Source organism: Triticum urartu, chromosome 1A (assembly GCF_056163025.1).
Source record: "Triticum urartu cultivar PI428250 chromosome 1A, HENAU_Tu73, whole genome shotgun sequence".
NCBI lineage: Eukaryota > Viridiplantae > Streptophyta > Magnoliopsida > Poales > Poaceae > Triticum > Triticum urartu.
In genome coordinates, this window is record NC_141873.1 from 55,472,896 (window position 1) to 55,493,357 (window position 20,462).

The following is a 20,462-nucleotide window of genomic DNA, read 5'->3' on the forward strand; positions in this document are numbered from 1 at the left end:
TGCTCCACCACATCTCCGATGAGTCTCCCCCCGAGCCGCACAACCCTCGCTGGCTCAAAGATGATCTGGCCATCATCCAGTGGTTATACACGCGCATCTCCATCGAGCTGTTCAACCTCGTCGTCAAGGACGGCGCCACGACACGCGACATCTGGACGGAGCTCCGGCGTCTTTTCCAGGACAATCATGACGCGCGCATCTCCGCCCTCAACACCGAGCTTCGCACGATCACCCAGGGCGATCGCCCCGTCGGCGCCTTCTGCCAGCAGATCAAGGCGATCGGCGACGAGCTCCGTGAACTTGGCGAAACCGTTGGCGATCGATCTCTTCTTCACGCGCTCATGGGCGGCCTTGATGAGCAGTTCGCTCAGCAGGCGTCGCTGATCCCGCTCCTGCGTCCCCTGCCGACCCTCTCCGAGGCAAGATCTATGCTGCAGCTCGAGGAACAGACGCAGGCGCGTAAGACTACCGCTCCCCGTCTCTTCCACACCACGGCGCGGCCCGCTCCACCACCGGCGGCCCCATCACCGACACCGCCCGTCGCGCAGCCGCCTGCAGGATGGCGTCCCAGCCCCAACTACAAGGGGAAGAACCCCGTTTATCGTCCACCAAAGCACGGGGCATCGGCTTCCTCATCGTCTTCTGCACCTTCACCTTCGGGTCCCGCGGCGCCACCACCACCGCCCTTGACGCCTTCATCATCAGCTTCTCCGGCATGGCGTCCTTCTCCTGACCCATGGACTGGGCTTGTTCAAGCCTAGCCCATGCCATGGACAGCGCCTTCTCCCTATGGCGCTCCTCCCGCGTGCAGCAGGGCTTGGGCGCCGGGTATGCGCCCGTCTGTCGGCGCCCCCGGCCTCCTCGGCTCCAGGCCGCCGCCACACGCCTACACAGCTTATGCGCCGTTGTACCAATCTGCTCCAGCTCCCACGTCATCATCCATGTACCCCTACGGCGGTATTGTTGGACGAAGCGGCCCGGACCGACATTACGCGTACGCTTACGCGAGACCGGTTCTCCCGACGTGCTTTGCACATAGGTGGCTTGCGGGTGACAGTTTCTCCAACTTTAGTTGAACTGAGTGTGGCTACGTCCGGTCCTTGCGAAGGTTAAAACAGCACCAACTTGACAAACTATCGTTGTGGTTTTTGATGCGTAGGTAAGATTGGTTCTTGCTTAAGCCCGTAGCAGCCACGTAAAACATGCAACAACAAAGTAGAGGACGTCTAACTTGTTTTTGCAGGGCATGTTGTGATGTGATATGGTCAAGACATGATGCTAAATTTTATTGTATGAGATGATCATGTTTTGTAACCGAGTTATCGGCAACTGGCAGGAGCCATATGGTTGTCGCTTTATTGTATGCAATGCAATCATGCTGTAATGCTTTACTTTATCACTAAGCGGTAGCGATAGTCGTGGAAGCATAAGATTGGCAAGACGACAACGATGCTACGATGGAGATCAAGGTGCCGCGCCGGTGACGATGGTGATCATGACGGTGCTTCGGAGATGGAGATCATAAGCACAAGATGATGATGGCCATATCATATCACTTATATTGATTGCATGTGATGTTTATCTTTTATGCATCTTATCTTGCTTTGATTGACGGTAGCATTATAAGATGATCTCTCACTAAATTATCAAGAAGTGTTCTCCCTGAGTATGCACCGTTGCGAAAGTTCTTCGTGCTGAGACACCACGTGATGATCGGGTGTGATAGGCTCTACGTTCAAATACAACGGGTGCAAAACAGTTGCACACGCGGAATACTCAGGTTATACTTGACGAGCCAAGCATATACAGATATGGCCTCGGAACACGGAGACCGAAAGGTCGAGCGTGAATCATATAGTAGATATGATCAACATAGTGATGTTCACCAATGAAACTACTCCATCTCACGTGATGATCGGACATGGTTTAGTTGATTTGGATCACGTAATCACTTAGAGGATTAGAGGGATATCTATCTAAGTGGGAGTTCTTTAAGTAATATGATTAATTGAACTTAAATTTATCATGAACTTAGTACCTGATAGTATCTTGCTTGTTTATGTATGATTGTAGATAAATGGCCCATGCTGTTATTCCGTTGAATTTTAATGCGTTCCTTGAGAAAGCAAAGTTGAAAGATGATGGTAGCAATTACACGGATTGGGTCCGTAACTTGAGGATTATCCTCATTACTGCACAGAAGAATTACGTCCTAGAAGCACCGCTGGGTGCCAGGCCTGCTGCTGGAGCAACACCAGATGTTGTGAACGTCTGGCAGAGCAAAGCTGATGACTACTCGATAGTTCAGTGTGCCATACTTTACGGCTTAGAACCGGGACTTCAATGACGTTTTGAACGTCATGGAGCATATGAGATGTTCCAGGAGTTGAAGTTAATATTTCAAGCAAATGCCCGGATTGAGAGATATGAAGTCTCCAATAAGTTCTATAGCTACAAGATGGAGGAGAACAGTTCTGTCAGTGAGCATATACTCAAAATGTCTGGGTATAATAATCACTTGATTCAAATGGGAGTTAATCTTCCAGATGATTGCGTCATTGACAGAATTCTCCAATCACTGCCACCAAGCTACAAGAGCTTCGTGATGAACTATAATATGCAAGGGATGAATAAGACTATTCCCGAGCTCTTCGCAATGCTGAAAGCTGCGGAGGTAGAAATCAAAAAGGAGCATCAAGTGTTGATGGTCAACAAGACCACTAGTTTCAAGAAAAAGGGCAAAGGGAAGAAGAAGGGGAACTTCAAGAAGAACAGCAAGCAAGTTGCTGCTCAAGAGAAGAAACCCAAGTCTGGACCTAAGCCTGAAACTGAGTGCTTCTACTGCAAGCAGACTGGTCACTAGAAGCGGAACTGCCCCAAGTATTTGGCGGATAAGAAGGATGGCAAGGTGAACAAAGGTATATGTGATATACATGTTATTGATGTGTACCTTACTAATGCTCGCAGTAGTACCTGGGTATTTGATACTGGTTCTGTTGCTAATATTTGCAACTCGAAACAGGGACTACGGATTAAGCGAAGATTAGCTAAGGACGAGGTGACGATGCGCGTGGGAAACGGTTCCGAAGTCGATGTGATCGCAGTCGACACGCTACCTCTACATCTACCTTCGGGATTAATATTAGACCTAAATAATTGTTATTTGGTGCCAGCGTTAAGAATGAACATTATATCTGGATCTTGTTTGATGCGAGACGGTTATTCATTTAAATCAGAGAATAATGGTTGTTCTATTTATATGAGTAATATCTTTTATGGTCATGCACCCTTGAAGAGTGGTCTATTCTTATTAAATCTCGATAGTAGTAACACACATATTCATAATGTTGAAACCAAAAGATGCAGAGTTGATAATGATAGTGCAACTTATTTGTGGCACTGCCGTTTAGGTCATATCGGTGTAAAGCGCATGAAGAAACTCCATACTGATGAACTTTTGGAACCACTTGATTATGAATCACTTGGTACTTGCGAACCGTGCCTCATGGGCATGATGACTAAAACACCGTTCTCCGGTACTATGGAGAGAGCAACAGATTTGTTGGAAATCATACATACAGATGTATGTGGTCCGATGAATATTGAGGCTCGTGGCAGATATCGTTATTTTCTCACCTTCACAGATGACTTAAGCAGATATGGGTATATCTACTTAATGAAACATAAGTCTGAGACATTTGAAAAGTTCAAAGAATTTCAGAGTGAAGTTGAAAATCATCGTAACAAGAAAATAAAGTTTCTATGATCTGATCGTGGAGGAGAATATTTGAGTTACGAGTTTGGTGTACATTTGAAACAATGCGGAATAGTTTCGCAACTCACGCCACCCGGAACACCACAGCGTAATGGTGTGTCCGAACGTCGTAATCGTACTTTACTAGATATGGTGCGATCTATGATGTCTCTTACTGATTTACCGCTATCGTTCTGGGGTTATGCTTTGGAGACGGCCGCATTCACGTTAAATAGGGCACCATCAAAATCCGTTGAGACGACGCCTTATGAACTATGGTTTGGCAAGAAACCAAAGTTGTCGTTTCTGAAAGTTTTGGGCTGCGATGCGTATGTGAAAAAGCTTCAACCTGATAAGCTCGAACCCAAATCGGAGAAATGTGTCTTCATAGGATATCCAAAGGAGACTATTGGATACACCTTCTATCACAGATCCGAAGGCAAGACTTTTGTTGCTAAGTTCGGAAACTTTCTAGAGAAGGAGTTTCCCTCGAAAGAAGTGAGTGGGAGGAAAGTAGAACTTGACGAGGTAACTGTACCTGCTCCCTTATTGGAAAGTAGTGCATCACAGAAAACTGTTTCTGTGACACCTACACCAATTAGTGAGGAAGCTAATGATAATGATCATGAAACTTCAGAACAAGATACTACTGAACCTCGTAGATCAACCAGAGTAAGATCCGCACCAGAGTGGTACGGTAATCCTGTTCTGGAAGTCATGCTACTAAATCATGATGAACCTACGAACTATGAAGAAGCGATGGTGAGCCCAGATTCCGCAAAATGGCTTGAAGCCATGAAATCTGAGATGGGATCCATGTATGAGAACAAAGTGTGGACTTTGGTTGACTTGCCCAATGATCGGCAAGCAATTGAGAATAAATGGATCTTCAAGAAGAAGACTGACGCCGACGGTAATATTACTGTCTACAAAGCTTGACTTGTCGCAAAAGGGTTTCGGCAAGTTCAAGGGATTGACTACGATGAGACCTTCTCACCCGTAGCGATGCTTAAGTCTGTCCAAATCATGTTAGCAATTGCCGCATTTTATGATTATGAAATTTGGCAGATGCATGTCAAAACTGCATTCCTGAATGGATTTCTGGAAGAAGAGTTGTATATGATGCAACCGGAGGGTTTTGTCGATCCAAAGGGAGCTAACAAAGTGTGCAAGCTCCAGCGATCCATTTATGGACTGGTGCAAGCCTCTCGGAGTTGGAATAAATGCTTTGATAGTGTGATCAAAGCATTTGGTTTTATACAGACTTTTGGAGAAGTCTGTATTTACAAGAAAGTGAGTGGGAGCTCTGTAGCATTTCTGATATTATATGTGGATGACATATTACTGATCGGAAATGATATAGAATTTCTGGATAGCATAAAGGGATACTTGAATAAAAGTTTTTCAATGAAAGACCTCGGTGAAGCTGCTTACATATTAGGCATAAAGATCTATAGAGATAGATCAAGACGCTTAATTGGACTTTCACAAAGCACATACCTTGACAAGATTTTGAAGAAGTTCAAAATGGATCAAGCAAAGAAAGGGTTCTTGCCTGTGTTACAAAGTGTGAAGTTGAGTCGGACTCAATGCCCGACCACTGCAGAAGATAGAGAGAAGATGAAAGATGTTCCCTATGCTTCAGCCATAGGCTCTATCATGTATGCAATGCTGTGTACCAGACCTGATGTGTGCCTTGCTATAAGTCTAGCAGGGAGGTACCAAAGTAATCCAGGAGTGGATCACTGGACAGCGGTCAAGAACATCCTGAAGTACCTGAAAAGGACTAAGGATATGTTTCTCGTATATGGAGGTGACAAAGAGCTCATCATAAACGGTTACGTTGATGCAAGCTTTGACACTGATCCGGACGATTCTAAATCGCAAACCGGATACGTATTTACATTAAACGGTGGAGCTGTCAGTTGGTGCAGTTCTAAACAAAGCGTCGTGGCGGGATCTACGTGTGAAGCGGAATACATAGCTGCTTCAGAAGCAGCAAATGAAGGAGTCTGGATGAAGGAGTTCATATCCGATCTAGGTGTCGTACCTAGTGCATCGGGTCGAATGAAAATCTTTTGTGACAATACTGGTGCAATTGCCTTGCGAAGGAATCCAGATTTCACAAGAGAACCAAGCACATCAAGAGACGCTTCAATTCCATCCGGGATCTAGTCCAGGTGGGAGACATAGAGATTTGCAAGATACATACGGATCTGAATGTTGCAGACCCGTTGACTAAGCCTCTTCCACGAGCAAAACATGATCAGCACCAAGGCTCCATGGGTGTTAGAATCATTACCGTGTAATCTAGATTATTGACTCTAGTGCAAGTGGGAGACTAAAGGAAATATGCCCTAGAGGCAATAATAAAGTTATTATTTATTTCCTTATATATCATGATAAAAGTTTATTATTCATGCTAGAATTGTATTAAACCGGAAACATGATACATGTGTGAATACATAGACAAACAGAGTGTCACTAGTATGCCTCTACTAGACTAGCTTGTTAATCAAAGATGGTTATGTTTCCTAACCATGGACAAAGAGTTGTCATTTGATTAACAGGATCACATCATTAGTTGAATGATCTGATTGACATGACCCATTCCATTAGCTTAGCACCCGATCGTTTAGTATGTTGCTATTGCTTTCTTCATGACTTATACATGTTCCTATGATTATGAGATTATGCAACTCCCGTTTGCCAGAGAAACACTTTGTGTGCTACCAAACGTCACAACGTAACTGGGTGATTATAAAGGAGCTCTACAGGTGTCTCCAAAGGTACATGTTGGGTTGGCGTATTTCGAGATTAGGATTTGTCACTCCGATTGTCGAAGAGGTATCTCTGGGCCCTCTCGGTAATGCACATCACTTAAGCCTTGCAAGCATTGCAACTAATGAGTTAGTTGCGGGATGATGTATTACAGAACGAGTAAAGAGACTTGCAGGTAACGAGATTGAACTAGGTATGGGATACCGACGATCGAATCTCGGGCAAGTAACATACCGATGACAAAGGGAACAACGTATGTTGTTATGCGGTCTGACCGATAAAAGATCTTCGTAGAATATGTAGGAGCCAATATGAGCATCCAGGTTCCGATATTGGTTATTGACCGGAGACATGTCTCGGTCATGTCTACATTGTTCTCGAACCTGTAGGGTCCGCACGCTTAAGGTTATGATGACAGCTATATTATGAGTTTATACATTTTGATGTACCGAAGGTTGTTCGGAGTCCCGGATGTGATCACGGACATGACGAGGAGTCTCGAAATGGTCGAGACATAAAGATTGATATATTGGAAGCCTATGTTTGGATATCGGAAGTGTTCCGGATGAAATCGGGATTTTACCGGAGTACCGGGAGGTTACCGGAACCCCCGGGAGCTATATGGGCCTAAGTGGGCCTTAGTGGAAAAGAGAAGGGGCAGCCCAAGATGGGCCGCGCGCCCCTCCCCTCCCTTGGTCCTAATAGGACAAGGAGAGGGGGCCGACCCCCCTCTCTCTTTTCCCCCCTCCGCGAATCCTATTCCAACTAGGATTGGGAGGGGGAATCCTACTCCCAGAGGGAGTAGGACTTCTCCTGGCGCGCCTCTCCTAGGCCGGCCACACCCCCCCCCCCCTTGAGCCTTTATATACGGAGGCAGGGGCACCCTAGAGAAACACAAGTTGATCCACGTGATCATATTCTTAGCCGTGTGCGGTGCCCCCTTCCACCATAGTCCTCGATAATATTGTAGCGGTGCTTAGGCGAAGCCCTGCTGCAGTAGTGCATCAAGATCGTCACCACGCCGTCGTGCTGACGGAACTCTTCCCCGACACTTTGCTGGATCGGAGTCTGGGGATCGTCATCGAGCTGAACGTGTGCTAGAACTCGGAGGTGCCGTAGTTTCGGTGCTTGATCGGTCGGGCCGTGGAGACGTACGACTACATCAACCAAACGCTTCCGTTGTCGATCTACAAGGGTACTTAGATCATACTCTCCCCTCTCGTTGCTATGCATCACCATGATCTTGCGTGAGTGTAGGAGAATTTTGAAATTACTATGAAACCCAACATCTTCTCCGCTGCTCATGTCCCTACACCTCTTCCCAAAACGGAAAGGCGGAGCGCTCTCTTCTCACGATCAATGACATCCTCCGTACCCTCCTCATTCAGGCTTCCATGCCACCAAAATTCTGGGTTGAAGCCCTTCGCCATGCTACCTATCTTCTCAACATACGTCCAACAACCAAATCTCCTAAGTTCTCTCCATATGAATCTTTATTTCTGGCTGCACCTTCCTATGACAGCCTACGTGTTTTTGGTTTTCTGTGCTATCCCAATCTCAGCGCCACCACACCTAACAAACTTTCTCCTAGATCCTTGCCATGTGTCTTTCTTGGCTACTCTGATTCTCATAAGGGCTGCCGTTGTCTTGATCTGCAGACCGGCCGTGTCCTCATCTCTCGCCACGTCACTTTTGACGAAATAGTCTTCCCCTACGCCTCCCACTCCCCGCTCGATTTTTCTGCACCTATTTCTGCCACAAAAACCACTCCATCCAGCTCTTCTCAGATCGACATGCATGATGCCCGCATGCATGGTCCTGTTCACGTGGTCATGTCGCCTGCCAATCAGCCACCTGCCCCCACCACCCCTCCCGCCTCGCCTGTCTGCGCATCCACTCAGGGCTCCGTGCCTTCTCTCTTTCCCAATCATTGCCTACCTACCCCACCCAGCGACCATTCTCCCGCACCCAATTCACCAGGGCCCGCCATCCCATCACCTATGCATGTCCCTTCCCCTCCCTCGCATGCAACGTCCACTGCCTCTCTTCCGGCATCACCGGATCTCGCCTCTGCTTCTACTTCTTCTCCTCCATCCCGACCACCACGCAGTCTCCCTCCCACTGCTGTCCCCGTACCGATTCCATCCAATGCTCACACTATGAGTACACGCAGTAAGTCTGGCTTCATTCTCCCTGTTGACCGCTTAAATCTCACCGCCTCATCCACTCCTATCTCTCCCATTCCTTCCTCTTACAAAGCGGCTCTCCTCGACCCCAACTGGTTCCACGCCATGAAGGAGGAGTATGATGCTCTTCTTCTCAACAACACCTGGTCCCTCGTTCCTCGTCCACATGGCGCCAATGTTGTCTCCAGGAAATGGGTTTTCCGGCATAAATTCAACTCCGATGGCTCTCTCTCCCGCTACAAGGCTAGGTAGGTTTGTCATGGTGATTCTCAGCAAGCCGGCATTGATTTTGACGAAACCTTCTCTCCCGTGGTTAAACCCAGCACGATCCGCGTCGTTCTCAGCCTCGCTGTTTCGTCTTCTTAGCCAATCCACCAATTAGATGTAAAGAACGCCTTTCTTCATGGCTCCCTCCACGAAACAGTTTTCTGTCGGCAGCCACTTGGCTTCGTCAACCCCTCATTTCCCGATCATGTTTGTCATCTTAACAAATCTCTCTACGGTCTTAAGCAGGCGCCACGTGTATGGTTTCATCATTTCGCCACGTTCATCCATACCCTCGGGTTCCTCCCTTCCCGCTCGGATTCCTCTCTCTTTATTCTCAAAACACAACATCACACTGCCTACCTTCTTCTATACGTTGACGATATTGTGCTCACTGCCTCTTCTGATGCATTTCTCGACCAGATCATTGTGTCCCTTCGCCGTGAATTTTGCATGACCGACCTTGGCTCCCTTCATCATTTTCTTGGGATCACTGTGTCTCGTTCTTCCTCTGGTCTTTTTCTTTCTCAGCGCCAATACGTGCTTGATCTTCTTGTTGGGGAACGTAGCAGAAAACAAAAAATTTCCTACTCGTTTCACCAAGATCCATCTAGGAGTTCATCTAGCAACGAGTGATTAGATGCATCTACATACCTTTGTAGATCACGAGCGGAAGTGTTCGAAGAACGGGGTTGATGTAGTCGAACACGACGTGATTCAAATCACCGGAGATCCTAGCACCGAACGGACGGTACCTCCGCGTTCAACACACGTACGGAGCGGATGACGTCTCCTCCTTTCTTGATCCAGCAAGGGGGGAGGAGAGGTTGATGAAGATCCAGCAGCACGACGGCGTGGTGGTGGATGCAGGGCGTCACAGTAGCAGGGCTTCGCCTATACTACGAGAGAGAGACGTAACGGGGACAGAGGGAGGCGCCAGGGGCTGTTATCTCAAGTCTCTCCTCTCCCCCACTATATATAGTAGGGCCAAGGGGGGTGGTGCGCCAGCCTAGGAGATCCAATCTCCTAGGTGCGGCAGCCAAGGGGAGGTTTCCCTCCCCCCCAAGGCACCTAGAGGTGCCTTCCACCATTGGGACTCTTCCCTTAAGTGGAACCCTAGGCGCATGGGCTTTTGGGGCTGGTGCCCTTGGCCCATCTAGGCCAAGGCGCACCCCCTACAGCCCATGTGGCCCCCCGGGACAGGTGGCCCCACCCGGTGGGCCCCCGGGACCCCTCCGGTGGTCCCGGTACAATACCGATAACCCCGAAACTTGTCCCGATGGCCGAAACAGCACTTCCTATATATAATTCTTTACCTCCGGACCATTCCGGAACTCCTCGTGACGTCCGGGATCTCATCCGGGACTCCGAACAACATTCGGGTTACTGCATATACATATCTTCACAACCCTAGCGTCACCGAACCTTAAGTGTGTAGACCCTACGGGTTCGGGAGACATGCAGACATGACCGGGACGACTCTCCGGTCAATAACCAACAGCGGGATCTGGATACCCATGTTGGCTCCCACATGCTCCACGATGATCTCATTGGATGAACCACGATGTCGAGGATTAAACAACCCCGTATACAATTCCCTTTGTCAATCGGTATGTTACTTGCCCGAGACTCGATCGTCGGTATCCCAATACCTTGTTCAGTCTCGTTACCGGCAAGTCACTTTACTCGTACCGTAATGCATGATCCCGTGACCAGACACTTGGTCACTTTGAGCTCATTATGATGATGCATTACCGAGTGGGCCCAGTGATACCTCTCCGTTATATGGAGTGACAAATCCCAGTCTCGATCCGTGTCAACCCAACAGACACTTTCGGAAATACCTGTAGTGCACCTTTATAGTCACCCAGTTACGTTGTGACGTTTGATACACCCAAAGCACTCTTACGGTATCCGGGAGTTACACGATCTCATGGTCAAAGGAAAAGATACTTGACATTGGAAAAGCTCTAGCAAACGAACTACACGATCTTGTGCTATGCTTAGGATTAGGTCTTGTCCATCACATCATTCTCCTAATGATGTGATCCCGTTATCAATGACATCCAATGTCCATAGCCAGGAAACCATGACTATTTGTTGATCAACGAGCTAGTCAACTAGAGGCTTACTAGGGACATATTATGGTCTATGTATTCACACGTGTATTACGATTTCCGGATAATACAGTTATAGCATGAATAAAGACAATTATCATGAACAAAGAAATATATTAATAATACTTTTATTATTGCCTCTAGGGCATATTTCCAACAGTCTCCCACTTGCACTAGAGTCAATAATCTAGTTACATTGTGATGAATCGAACGCCCATGGAATTTTGGTGTTGATCATGTTTTGCCCTAGGGAGAGGTTTAGTCAACGGATCTGCTATATTCAGGTCCGTATGTACTTTACAAATATCTATGTCTCCATCTTGAACATTTTCACGAATGGAGTTGAAGCGACGCTTGATGTGCCTTGTCTTCTTGTGAAACCTGGGCTCCTTGGCAAGTGCAATAGCTCCAGTGTTATCACAGAAGAGTTTGATTGGCCCCGACGCATTGGGTATGACTCCTAGGTCGGTGATGAACTCCTTCACCCATATTGCTTCATGTGCTGCCTCCGAGGCTGCCATGTACTCCGCTTCACATGTAGATCCCGCCACGACGCTCTGCTTGCAGCTGCACCAGCTCACAGCTCCACCATTCAATATATACACGTATCCGGTTTGTGACTTAGAGTCATCCAGATCTGTGTCGAAGCTAGCATCGACGTAACCCTTTACGACGAGCTCTTCGTCACCTCCATAAACGAGAAACATTTCCTTAGTCCTTTTCAGGTACTTCAGGACATTCTTGACCGCTGTCCAGTGTACCTTGCCGGGATTACTTTGGTACCTTCCTACCAAACTTACGGCAAGGTTTACATCAGGTCTGGTACACAGCATGGCATACATAATAGAACCTATGGCTGAGGCATAGGGGATGACACTCATCTCTTCTATATCTTCTGCCGTGGTCGGGCATTGAGCCGAGCTCAATTTCATACCCTGCAAAACAGGCAAGAACCCTTTCTTGGACTGATCCATCTTGAACTTCTTCAAAATCTTATCAAGGTATGTGCTTTGTGAAAGACCTATGAGGCGTCTTGATCTATCCCTATAGATCTTGATGCCTAATATATAAGCAGCTTCTCCAAGGTCCTTCATTGAAAAACTCTTATTCAAGTAGGCCTTGATGCTGTCCAAGAGTTCTATATCATTTCCCATCAAAAGTATGTCATCTACATATAGTATGAGGAATGCTACAGAGCTCCCACTCACTTTCTTGTAAACGCGGGCTTCTCCATAAGTCTGCGTAAACCCAAACGCTTTGATCATCTCATCAAAGCGAATGTTCCAACTCCGAGATGCTTGCACCAGCCCATAAATCGAGCGTTGGAGCTTGCACACCTTGTCAGCATTCTTAGGATCGACAAAACCTTACGGCTGCATCATATACAATTCTTCCTTAAGGAAACCATTAAGGAATGCCGTTTTGACGTCCATTTGCCATATTTCATAATCGTAGAATGCGGCAATTGCTAACATGATTCGGACGGACTTTAGCTTCGCTACCGGTGAGAAAGTCTCATCGTAGTCAACCCCTTGAACTTGTCGATAACCCTTAGCGACAAGCCGAGCTTTATAGATGGTCACATTACCATCCGCGTCTGTCTTCTTCTTAAAGATCCATTTATTTTCTATGGCTTGCCGTTCAACGGGCAAGTCAGTCAAAGTCCATACTTCGTTTTCATACATGGATCCTATCTCGGATTTCATGGCTTCTAGCCATTTGTCGGAATCCGGTCCCGCCATCGCTTCTTCATAGTTCGAAGGTTCACCGTTGTCTAACAACATGATTTCCAAGACAGGGTTGCCGTACCACTCTGGTGCGGAACGTGTTCTTGTGGACCTTCGAATTTCAGTAGGAGCTTGATCAGAAGTATCTTGATCATCATGAATAACTTCCTCTCTAGTCGGTGCAGGCACCTCAGGAACATTTTCTTGAGTTGCGCCATTTACCGGTTCAAGAGGCAATACTTCATCAAGTTCTACTTTCCTCCCACTTACTTCATTCGAGAGAAACTCTTTCTCTAGAAAGGATCCATTCCTGGCAATAAAGATCTTGCCTTCGGATCTGAGGTAGAAGGTATACCCAGCAGTTTCTTTAGGGTATCCTATGAAGACGCATTTTTCCGACTTGGGTTCGAGCTTTTCAGGTTGAAGTTTCTTGACATAAGCATCGCATCCCCAAACTTTTAGAAACGACAGCTTAGGTTTCTTCCCAAACCATAATTCATACGGTGTCGTCTCAACGGATTTCGACGGAGCCCTATTTAAAGTGAATGTGGCAGTCTCTAAAGCATAGCCCCAAAAGGATAGCGGTAAATCGGTAAGAGACATCATAGATCGTACCATATCTAATAGAGTGCGATTACGATGTTCGGACACACCATTACGCTGAGGTGTTCCAGGCGGCGTGAGTTGTGAAACTATTCCATATTTTCTTAAGTGTGTGCCAAATTCGTGACTCAAGTATTCTCCTCCACGATCTGATCGTAGAAACTTGATTTTCCTGTCACGTTGATTCTCAACCTCACTCTGAAATTCCTTGAACTTTTCAAAGGTTTCAGACTTGTGTTTCATTAAGTAGACATACCCATATCTACTCAAGTCATCAGTGAGGGTGAGAACATAACGATAGCCACCGCGAGCCTCAACACTCATTGGACCGCACACATCAGTATGTATGATTTCCAATAAGTTGGTTGCTCACTCCATTGTTCCTGAGAACGGAGTCTTGATCATTTTTCCCATGAGGCATGGTTCACACGTGTCAAATGATTCATAATCAAGAGACTCTAAAAGTCCATCTGCATGGAGCTTCTTCATGCGTTTGACACCTATGTGACCAAGGCGGCAGTGCCACAAGTATGTGGGACTATCATTATCAACCTTACATCTTTTGGTACTCACACTATGAATATGTGTAGTAATACGCTCGAGATTCATTAAGAATAAACCATTGACTATCGGAGCATGACCATAAAACATATCTCTCATATAAATAGAACAACCATTATTCTCGGATTTAAATGAGTAGCCATCTCGTATTAAACGAGATCCTGATACAATGTTCATGCTCAAACTTGGCACTAAATAACAATTATTGAGGTTTATAACTAATCCCGTAGGTAAATGTAGAGGTAGCGTGCCGACAGTGATCACATCGACCTTGGAACCATTCCCGACGCGCATCGTCACCTCGTCCTTCGCCAGTCTCCGTTTATTCCGCAGCTCCTGCTGTGAGTTACAAATGTGAGCAACGGCACCGGTATCAAATACCCAGGAGTTACTACGAGTACTGGTAAGGTACACATCAATTACATGTATATCAAATATACCTTTGGTGTTGCCGGCCTTCTTGTCCGCTAAGTATTTGGGGTAGTTCCGCTTCCAGTGACCCTTCCCTTTGCAATAAAAGCACTCTGTCTCAGGCTTGGGTCCATTCTTTGACTTCTTCCCGACAGCTTGCTTGCCGGGCGCAGCAACTTCCTTGCCGTCCTTCTTGAAGTTCTTTTTACCCTTGCCCTTCTTGAACTTAGTGGTTTTATTCATCATCAACACTTGATGTTCCTTCTTGACTTCTACCTCTGCTGATTTCAGCATAGCAAATACTTCAGGAATGGTCTTTACCATCCCCTGCATATTGAAGTTCATCACAAAGCTCTTGTAGCTTGGTGGGAGCGACTGGAGGATTCTGTCAATGACCGCGTCATCCGGGAGATTAACTCCCAGCTGAGTCAAGCGGTTATGTAACCCAGACATAGTGAGTATGTGCTCACTGACAGAACTATTTTCCTCCATCTTCCAGCTGAAGAACTTATCGGAGACTTCATATCTCTCGATCCGGGCATGAGCTTGAAAAACCATTTTTAGCTCTTCGAACATCTCATATGCTCCATGTCTCTCAAAACGCTTTTGGAGCCCCGGCTCTAAGCTGTAAAGCATGCCGCACTGAACGAGGGAGTAGTCATCAGTACGTGTCTGCCAAGCGTTCATAGCGTCTTGGTTCTGTGGGACGGGTGGATCACCTAGCGGTGCTTGTAGGACATAATCTTTCTTGGCAGCTATGAGGATGATCCTCAGGTTCCGGACCCAGTCCGTATAGTTGCTGCCATCGTCTTTCAGCTTGGTTTTCTCTAGGAACGCGTTGAAATTGAATACAACGTTGGCCATTTGATCTACAAGACATATTGTAAAGATTTTAGACTAAGTTCATGATAATTAAGTTCATCTAATCAAATTATTAATGAACTCCCACTCAGATTAGACATCCCTCTGGTCATCTAAGTGTTACACGATCCGAGTCGACTAGGCCGTGTCCGATTAACACGTGAGACGGACTAGTCATCGCCGGTGAACATCTTCATGTTGATCGTATCTTCCATACGACTCGTGTTCGACCTTTCGGTCTCTGTGTTCCGAGGCCATGTCTGTACATGCTAGGCTCGTCAAGTTAACCCTAAGTGTTTTTGCATGTGTAAAACTGTCTTACACCCGTTGTATGTGAATGTAAGGATCTATCACACCCGATTAACACGTGGTGCTTCGAAACGACGAACTGTAGCAACGGTGCACAGTTAGGGAAGAACACTTCTTGAAATTGTTGTAAGGGATCATCTTATTTACTACCGTCGTTCTAAGTAAACAAGATGCAAAACATGGTAAACATCACATGCAATCAAATAATAATAGTGACATGATATGGCCAATATCACATAGCTCCTTTGATCTCCATCTTGGGGCTCCATGATCATCCTGTCACCGTCATACTCATCGACATGTAAGTTGTGATTCCTTGTACAATAGCATGAACATCTCATACATCACATATAGATCATTCATCATTCATCACAACTTTGGCCATATCATATCACAAAGCACTTGCTGCAAAAACAAGTTAGACGTCCTCTAATTGTTGTTGCAGGTTTTACGTGGCTGAAGTAGGGTTCTAACAAGAACGTTTTCTTACCTACGTGAAAGCCACAACGTGATTTGTCAACTTCTATTTACCCTTCATAAGGACCCTGTTCATCGAATCTGCTCCAACTAAAGTAGGAGAGACAGACACCCGCCAGCCACCTTATGCAACTTGTGCATGTAAGTCGGTGGAACCGGTCTCACGTAAGCATACGTGTAAGGTTGGTCCGGGCCGCTTCATCCCACAATACCGTTGAAGCAAGATAAGACTAGTAGCGGCAAGAAAGTTGACAACATCTACGCCCACAACAAATTGTGTTCTACTCGCGCAAGAGAACTACGGATAGACCTAGCTCATGATGCCACTGTTGGGGAACGTAGCAGAAAACAAAAATTTTCCTACTCGTTTCACCAAGATCCATCTAGGAGTTCATCTAGCAACGAGTGATTAGATGCATCTACATACCTTTGTAGATCGCGAGCGGAAGCGTTCGAAGAACGGGGTTGATGTAGTCGAACACGACGTGATTCAAATCACCGGAGATCCTAACACCGAACGGACGATACCTCCGCGTTCAACACACGTACGGAGCGGATGACGTCTCCTCCTTTCTTGATCCAGCAAGGGGGGAGGAGAGGTTGATGAAGATCCAGCAGCACGACGGCGTGGCGGTGGATGCAGGGCGTCACAGTAGCAGGGCTTCGCCTATACTACGAGAGAGAGACGTAACGGGGAGAGAGGGAGGCGCCAGGGGCTGTTATCTCAAGTCTCTCCTCTCCCCCACTATATATAGGAGGGCCAAGGGGGGTGGTGCGCCAGCCTAGGAGATCCAATCTCCTAGGTGCGGCAGCCAAGGGGAGGTTTCCCTCCCCCCCAAGGCACCTAGAGGTGCCTTCCACCATTGGGACTCTTCCCTTAAGTGGAACCCTAGGCGCATGGGCTTTTGGGGCTGGTGCCCTTGGCCCATCTAGGCCAAGGCGCACCCCCTACAGCCCATGTGGCCCCCCGGGACAGGTGGCCCCACCCGGTGGGCCCCCGGGACCCCTCCGGTGGTCCCGGTACAATACCGATAACCCCGAAACTTGTCCCGATGGCCGAAACAGCACTTCCTATATATAATTCTTTACCTCCGGACCATTTCGGAACTCCTCGTGACGTCCGGGATCTCATCCGGGACTTCGAACAACATTTGGGTTACTGCATATACATATCTTCACAACCCTAGCGTCACTGAACCTTAAGTGTGTAGACCCTACGGGTTCGGGAGACATGCAGACATGACCGGGACGACTCTCCGGTCAATAACCAACAGCGGGATCTGGATACCCATGTTGGCTCCCACATGCTCCACGATGATCTCATTGGATGAACCACGATGTCGAGGATTAAACAACCCCGTATACAATTCCCTTTGTCAATCGGTATGTTACTTGCCCGAGACTCGATCGTCGGTATCCCAATACCTTGTTCAGTCTCGTTATCGGCAAGTTACTTTACTCGTACCGTAATGCATGATCCCGTGACCAGACACTTGGTCACTTTGAGCTCATTATGATGATGCATTACCGAGTGGGCCCAGTGATACCTCTCCGTTATATGGAGTGACAAATCCCAGTCTCGATCCGTGTCAACCCAACAGACACTTTCGGAAATACCTGTAGTGCACCTTTATAGTCACCCAGTTACGTTGTGACGTTTGATACACCCAAAGCACTCTTACGGTATCCGGGAGTTACACGATCTCATGGTCAAAGGAAAAGATACTTGACATTGGAAAAGCTCTAGCAAACGAACTACACGATCTTGTGCTATGCTTAGGATTAGGTCTTGTCCATCACATCATTCTCCTAATGATGTGATCCCGTTATCAATGACATCCAATGTCCATAGCCAGGAAACCATGACTATCTGTTGATCAACGAGCTAGTCAACTAGAGGCTTACTAGGGACATATTATGGTCTATGTATTCACACGTGTATTACGATTTCCGGATAATACAGTTATAGCATGAATAAAGACAATTATCATGAACAAAGAAATACATTAATAATACTTTTATTATTGCCTCTAGGGCATATTTCCAACACTTCTCTCTAAGGCCGGCATGACTGACTGCCACCCCTGCCGCACACCGGCTGAAACGGGTTCCAAGCTTTCCTCCGTTGGTGAGCCCCTCTCTGATCCTACCCTGTACCGCGGCCTCACCGGAGCTCTACAATACATGACTCTCACTCGTCCTGAGATTACCTATGCCGTGCAACAAGCATGCTTATTCATGCATGATCCTCGCCTTCCTCATTACAATCATGTCAAACGCATCCTCCGCTATCTCAAGGGCACACTAGATCATGGCCTTTCCATTACACCATCCGCCCCAACTTCTCTCACAGCGTACTCTGATGCAGACTGGGCTGGATGCCCGGATACTCGTCGATCCACTTTCAGTTATTGTGTGTACCTGGGTGATAATTTGATTTCATGGTCGTCAAAACGACAGCTCACTGTTTCCAGGTCCTCTGCCGAAGCTGAGTACAGGTCCGTCGCTCATGTCGTTGCTGAAACCGTCTGGCTCCGCCAACTCCTCACCGAGCTGCACCGGCCACTTCACCAAGCTACCATCATCTACTGTGATAACATCTCTCATGTTTACATGTCTTGTAACCCTGTGCAACATCGTCGTACCAAGCACATAGAGATAGATATACACTTTGTGAGGGAGAAGGTAGCTCTAGGTGATGTACGTGTTCTGCATGTTCCGACCAGCGCGCAATTTGCCGATATCTTCACCAAAGGACTGCCCACTGCTGCATTCGTCGACATCCGAGCTAGTCTCAACGTCGGCGAGCCCGACGCTGACACTGCCGGGGGGGGGGGGGGGGGGGGGTGTTAGCCAGGACTCACGCACGATCTCGTGCACGTACTAGTTCTGGTTGGGCCTCGCCCCCCTATATGTAATCCGCTGTGTACTCTGTAAGTCATTAAGAAAAGAACTACAATCAGTTTTCAGCCTTGTCCCTTTTAGCTGCTGCAGGAAAAAAATACAATACAGCGTGTGTCAGCCACAGAAGTCGTTGCAAGCTCAAGGCCGGCTTGATACTTCAATTAGTTAGTCAGAGACTCATTTCGTGGAGTAGTACTTATCCCCACCCGACGGCATGAGTAGTGTGTCCGAAGGAATCACCCGCTCTAAATTAGGTGCTGCTTCTACTGACTTGATTTATCTGATCTGGCCAAATCCAAGTCAATACGCTAGTGAATTAGGAGTGGCTGGAACGAACAGACACTCAACCAGCACACCAGCGCGCACACACCACATAGCTAGCGCACACGCATGCCACCAGCAGCACGCAGCCCACGCACATCACGGACGCACGCCCACGCTGTGTCCTCAGCTGCGTCTGGCGTCGGCACTGCACGTAGTTGAGACTTCCGCCGCCGCCAAGATCTCCGCGACTTTTGCACGACAGAGAGAGAGAGAGATGGGAAGGAGAGATGGCCGCCGCGCACTCACCTTTGAGTTGTAGCTGCCGACTCGATTTGCAGCCGCCGCAGACTGGTCCCCTCCCTGCGTCCTAATGCGGCCGCCCCCCTTCCTCGCCTTAGACAGTAGCCGCCCCAGGGACCTAGGTCTGTCAGATCGACGGAGCCGACGGGGTTCTCTCAGGTGGAATGCAGATTTGTGAGATTATGCACCCGGGCCTCATTATCCTAGCACTCAAATGTTGCTTTGAGATCTGTGCTACACAACTACCTTATTACATGAAATTTTCTCTTTTTTATTCCTCTCTTATAAAACATGTCTTGAACTTCAAACTTTGCAGTACAACATAACTTTGTAATTAGAATGTGAGATAAAACTTTCAGATTTTTTTGTTCGACATAAATATGAAAAATAAGATTTTTTTTAATCAAACAAATCTCATTTTGTATATTTATGTTGGACCAAAAAATCTGTAAATTTTATCCCACATTCTACATAGAAAGCTTTATTGTGCTGCAAAGATGAAGTATAAATACATGTTCTATATGAGAGAAACAAAAAAGAGAAAATTATTTGCACGAATCGTGATGCAGGAATGAGTGGTTGGATAAGAAATAACCGTATGCATAGGCTCTAAAACATGTTTTCGCTCTCAGGTATCGCGCGCCGATGGGGGAGGACGGCGATTTGGGATGGGAGGAGACGGCGGAGGAGGCGAGAAAGAAACAAAGGAGGCAGCCGGACGAGAATAGGAAGGAGAGGAGGTGGCGGCGGCGGCGAGAGTGGAGGGTCGCGAGGAGATGCCCTTGTTAGGCTAGTGGGAGTAACTTAGCTAGTAACATAGCGCACTCCAAAAAAAAAATTTGCTTATGTGGCAAAGAGTTAATATGAAGGTGGTACTACCTCCGTTTCAGTTTATAAGTCCTACGCGTATACCTAGGTTGCCAATTTTATCACCTTAATATAA

General features: G+C 47.1%; 1 pseudogene; it reads left to right on the forward strand.

Annotated features, from left to right (window-relative positions):
* The first annotated feature begins 341 nt into the window (after positions 1-341).
* Positions 342-20,308, forward strand: LOC147989961 (uncharacterized; annotated as a pseudogene).
* Positions 20,309-20,462: the final 154 nt, after the last annotated feature.